The following is a 6,104-nucleotide window of genomic DNA, read 5'->3' on the forward strand; positions in this document are numbered from 1 at the left end:
ACCGACGTTGTTTATTTTTTGGAAACTGGTGTCCACCATAATTACAACAAAACGGCACAGAACAGCGCTGGGGCATAACGTAATCCGCAGTCGATCAGCATGTAAACATAACGATTCAAGCGTCTTAAACGCACAGATAACCACCGATAGGTTTGGTGTGTAAAATTCGGAACCAAAACCGGCGAGTGATTACCATTTTAAGCAATTAAATCGAAATATCGCGACGTGTTCGAGGTTCCACATTCTATACTATACACGCATGCGTAGTTTCCAGAAACAAAACAGCATGGTAAAAGAGAGAATTTTAGTTGACATTAATATAATCATTGGGTGGAGAAGAAACGGGATATCAGCGACACTCACGTTGGGCTCTCGAAGTTTCTACCCTATACAGGTTTGTTGATACCTGCTATCATTTCTCGTATCTACATGGCTTTCAAAGAAAAAAAAATCAGTGTAAACTCAACATAAAAATGCACTAATGACATTAAAGAATTATTGTAATTTGAAGTGCAAATTGTATTGGAACTGCAGAAAGGTATTTTGTTCGACACTTTGCCGCGTTGACGTATGGTTTGGGGGATTTTCTTGTCCTGCTCCCCAATAGACAAAACGTTAACATTTGTACTTAATCATATTAAATTCGTCAGAATGCAGACTAAAATGTTAACTATTATTAAATTACCGGAGATTTATGATTAAGATTCTGAGAATTGCTTTTACCTAATATTCCATTATAATTGCAAACCCTACATTGTATGTACGTGCCATTTTAGAGTTCACGTAGTACAAGTAAACAGATCTAAAGTGTACAACCCTTGATTTTCCGGCAGATTCTTATTACGTTAATTTTGTGTGAGGAGAGAATATTTATTTTTCTTAAACTGCTTACTTCAACTATTAACCCTATTCCTTAATGATGTATTTGGTAATTTTGAATGAAAAAGCACACGATTTGCAGCCTTATTATCGCTTTAAGCGAACAGAAAATAAAACTTTTTTTTTCGGAAACACTCAAATAATATGTTTGGTGATACATATCGGGGGTCGATCATAAAAAATCATCTAAACAACAAAATACCAACTTAAGTCACATTCAACTATTCTTTTTTTAGGGGGGATGTTAAAGGTGAGATGGAGTTGGGTTTGGGTTGGGGGTGTGTTAGTTATGGGTTGTGTTGTCCTTGTTTTCATTTTATAAACAACGTACTTTATGTACTCAATATTACGTGACTGTACATAAAGAAAACCATGTGCATTTACATTAAACCTTTAAGGCTTAAATAAAATTGAATAAGCCCAAACGTTAATATTACAGACAGACAAAGAGGTATTATTTTTCAAATTTTCGTTGCTTTTCAATGAAATAGAGATATTCACAGAATAAATAAGATTTAATTACCAATATGCATTATGTCAATGAATTCCTTGAACTTTTTCCTTACATGCACAGTTACATCTATATGGCCGGATTTCAGTCATTGATCTTTCATCTCCTATTATTTTTACTTTTGATATTAAGCTTGTAGAGGACATTTTAGTCAAAAACCTTGAGATTTTTTTCCTTGCACCATGGAGAGTAACGGAAAGCTATCCTAGACAATTTAAACATCAGAGGTGGGATCAGGTGCCAAGGATGAGTGAGCATCCCCTGCTGACCGGTCTCATCCGTCTGAAAATAAAGACACTAAGAACGTTTTTACCACAAAGATTTTTCAATTGCATTATTTTCTGTGCTTCAGATATCCAAAAACCTCGGGGGTATATTGGTTTTTTTTTCCCTGTCTTTCCTCATGTCCGTTTGTTTGCTGTCAACTTCAACCTAGCCAATACATATAGCTATTGTGGTGTCAAAGGTAAAGCTTCAAAATTCAATATGAGTGTTCAATATGACAAGACTTTTCCACTGGTTAGAATTTTTCTATCATGTGTCCTCAACTGTGACCTTCCAGAAATGTGTTATCTCATCTTGCTTAAAGACTTAAGTCATATGAGGAAAAGACTTCTCTTCATTTTAAGAAAAAAATATCATGACTGATGTTCTATTTGAATAAATTGGAACAATATTATTTTAATTCAAAAACATCCAGGCTCTTGATGAGGAGTGCAACAAATATGTATTTGATTTATATCAGATCAAATCTGAATAATATAATCATAATTAAATGATTATAAAATATTATAAAATATGATGTGTTTCTGATTGACGTCAGCTGCTTAAGTGGTTCGACTATGTAGGAAAATATCTAATAAATTTTATTTGCCATATAAAAATATATATAATCAAGTTTTCCCCCAACATAAATGGGGAATGATTTAAGTTATAAAGCCAAAATTAAACACTTTCATGTGTTTCAAATATTAAAAATGAAGTATTGAACTATAAGTATTGGTTAATCTTGTTCTAACTTGATGTTTCCATAACTTTATAATATTTTTTGTTATATGGTTTTAAGAGAAAAAAAGATAAGAACGACATATATGATCGGGTAGATAAATTACTAATGAGTTAAAATTTTATTACAGAAATAAGTGCCTGTAGAAGAAGATGGTGTAATTGAGAATGGGTTTTAAGCTACGCGCATTGTAGACATTTTCTGTCCAAGTTTCTTTGATACATCGGAGAAAAAAATAGATTATTTTTAATTTTTTTAGTTTGGATTTCTTTTAATGAGAAACGAAGTTCGTTAAGGGCATATATCTTTTTGTCATGTGTTTATTTTTGGAGTATGTTGGGGACTTTACAAGGATTTTTGACAAGTACCCTCTTTAGACGAAGTAAACCTCTTCTATTTCTAATAAGTGGTTGACCCAGAGACAATTGAAATGGTGTTTTGTCTCCAATTAATTATCCAGGTTCTTTAAATAGTAGAAAAATGGAAATATTAGTGTCTGGATTTCTCTAGTAGAAAAGTCTTCATTACTTTAAAATAGAAGCAGCAGAATTGTTGTGGGGGTTTTGCGCAGAATCGAATTTGCATAAAACATGTCTACATCTAAAACGTGGCAATATGATATTTGTGCTAAATTTTAATCGGTACATCTGTTTGGAAATACTTTGGCAGGGTACAAAATATTTCTCTTGGAAATCCATATTGATAAGTTAAACGGAATACAATGAGAAATCTTTCAAACTCAGAATTTTTCCAAAAAGTAAGTATAAGTAACTGTGAGTACCAAAAGGAAGCCCTGAGAAGAAAGGAGCAGGAATGTGAAGATCTGATCACAGCGGAAAAACACAACCAAACGTTACATTTTGGTGAATGTTTAACTTTCTCTAGAGAGCAGGAATTTTGGAAGGGCAGAGAGAGCGAAAGAGAAATACAGAGAGAGAGAGAGAGAGAGAGAGAGAGAGAGAATAAGGGCAAGACAGACATTTATATATAAAGAGAGAGAGAGAGTTTAAAAAAATTCCTTAATGCCTTTTACTAATTTTTTAAATTTTTACATAAAGATAGGTAAAGATATGTTTTACAATGTAAGTCTACTATCCATGAAATAAGCATGTTCTAGCAGAAAATTGTACATATATAAATATGTTTAATATGTATTTGTAGTAAACCAGTTAATTACCTGTTCATACAAAGTCTCCATTGATTTGGAGGAAATAAAGAATGTCTTATTTTATCTATGTATCAATATGCTGCTTGTCCTCCATTTCACATACACATTAATAATTTAGTAGGATCAATTGCTTCCATGTAAATGAATGTAAAGAATATTTCACAAATGGCTTACTTAAATGCCACAAATAATCTTGTTATCAAAAGTATAGAGAATTTTCGTCAAGTATATTTTTAGAGTCTAGATGTATACACAAACTAAAACAAAAACAAAAACCAAAAACAAAAACAAGAAAAAAAAAGAAGAAGAAAAATTAAGTCTAACACATAAATCAATTTTTTTCACCTTTAAATTATTCAAATTAATTATTGGAACAAACACATCTTTTCCACATTGAATACTTTAAATCACTATTTACTTGCTGAATTTCAAAATTTTAGCGCAATTAAGTAGACAGTGTACTCAAAAAATGAATTCGGTTGCATGTTGTGTTTTACTTAAGATTATATAGAACAATAGCCACGTGGACTCATGAAAAAAATTTTGTAAATATTTTTATTAAAGTCAATACAATGTATTTCCTTGAAAATAAGTCAAAAATTTAGTGATCAACAGTAGTCACATTAAAATTTCTTACATGTACGACTACAACATGTAAGTTAAGGAACTTCGCATAGTCATTTATTTTACCTTTTGCACTCGATTAATATTATTTTTCAGGCTTTAAAAATAAAAAAAAATCATTAAAAGTAGTGTCATTTTTTCTGATTTTAAGCAGAATTATCAAAATCATCTTATAAATTTGGAAATGAAATACAACGACCTGTTATGTAGCCATTGTATGGTGACGTATCAAATATTATTTGTTGAGACTTGCCAAATTTTTGTGTTGGGAACATTTTTGTGCCCATTAAGATGATCCAAAAACCTGCTAACTCTGATGGACGGTTGCAAAGATATTTCAAAATATTTTTTCACAACAAGTTTTCAGTGCATTTAAAAAATTTTAATTCCATTTTTTGATGTAATGTAATTCATTGATGTATTTGCTATACATAGGGAGTGTTCCTTGATTTTCTCTGGATGTATTTTAGAGAAAATAAGTTTATTTTATTTTCTATAAATTAAATTAATTTCTCTAAGAAATATTTCGATTGATAAAATTAAGTTTATATGTATATTCTGTGAGCTTAAAAATAAACGATATATAGGTTAAGACAAAATTTGCTGTGCTAGGTATGAAAGTATTGTCATTTTTCCTGAAGCAAAAAGAATGGATTTTAAAATTTTATCTTGGAATTCCATTTTTTGAAATTATTTATTGTAAAAAAGATGTATAATTTTTAAATTTTTTTTAATTCCTGGCCAGTTTTAAAAGGTTGATAGGCTTTTTAAAAGTAATGCTCAGTCACACGAGAATATAATTTGTGTGTGTGTGTGTGTGTGTGTGTGTGTGTGTGTGTGTGTGTGTGTGTGTGTGTGTGTGTGTGTGTGTGGAAGACTTGAACAGTACGGAATACTTTTAAAGAGAAAACATAATCTTTTCTTTAAAAAAAAAAAGGCTTCCGCCATAGTTCCTCTTTAAATGTTTTCGGTAAGGAATTAAATCACTGGATTTTAATTGAGTATTGTATAATCAACATTATAGAATGAAAATTTATTGTAAGAAAGAAAACATGAAGATTCTTTAAAATAGTGATTATTCAAAACTCTGCTCAAAAGCAAACCTCGAGAGTGTTGTGAATATTCTAAGAGGAAAAAATGATAATTTTCTTATGAAACAAATTCTGTGTTAGAAAATATAGTTTTCTATAAAATGCTCTTGGTATATAATTTAACTCTTTACATCTCACTGAACTGTGATGGAACATACATTTTTTTTGTCATTTCATAGAAAAATGACTTATCTTTTCTCCGTAAGCACTTAATTGCCCGGTACGAATTTCTCTGAACTTAAGAGTTACTAATACTTATGACATAATATTTTAATTGGATTATACCATTTCTTATTTCATGAGATACAATTTTATATGCGGAATATATGCACGCATGTAAGTGTTTAACAGAGGGCCAAGGAAATCTCTTGTTTTGTTTCTTTGGTATTAATAACCAAGTTATAGCTTATTAATGTATAAAAAACAATATAGTTACGTTGTACATGTATCTAGTTAGCACACTGTTTTATATACAGTCTTCTCGTGGGTATATCCTGTACTTTTTTGACAGGAATGCATTGTGGAAGAGTCTGGGATGGAGCAATGTGTTGGCCCCCTACACCCATAGGCCATTTAGCGATCCAGCCCTGCCCCATTCACGTCAAAAACATTGACATTAGCCGTGAGTAATATATAAATCTAGAGAAGAAATTCGGTCAAGGTTGGTTGTCCCTCTTTACCCTATGTAAAAGTCTGCTTTAACTCTAATGCTTTTCCAAAAAAAAAAACCCAATAATAATAAAGATAAATGCATACTGATGAGAGCTATTCTTCTACATAACCATTTTGACCTTGATCTTACCTTCGATCTTGACCTCACCTTTT

Source organism: Saccostrea cucullata, unplaced genomic scaffold, assembly GCF_032062105.1.
Source record: "Saccostrea cucullata isolate Sc308-1 unplaced genomic scaffold, CSIRO_AGI_Scuc_v1 ctg9360, whole genome shotgun sequence".
NCBI lineage: Eukaryota > Metazoa > Mollusca > Bivalvia > Ostreida > Ostreidae > Saccostrea > Saccostrea cuccullata.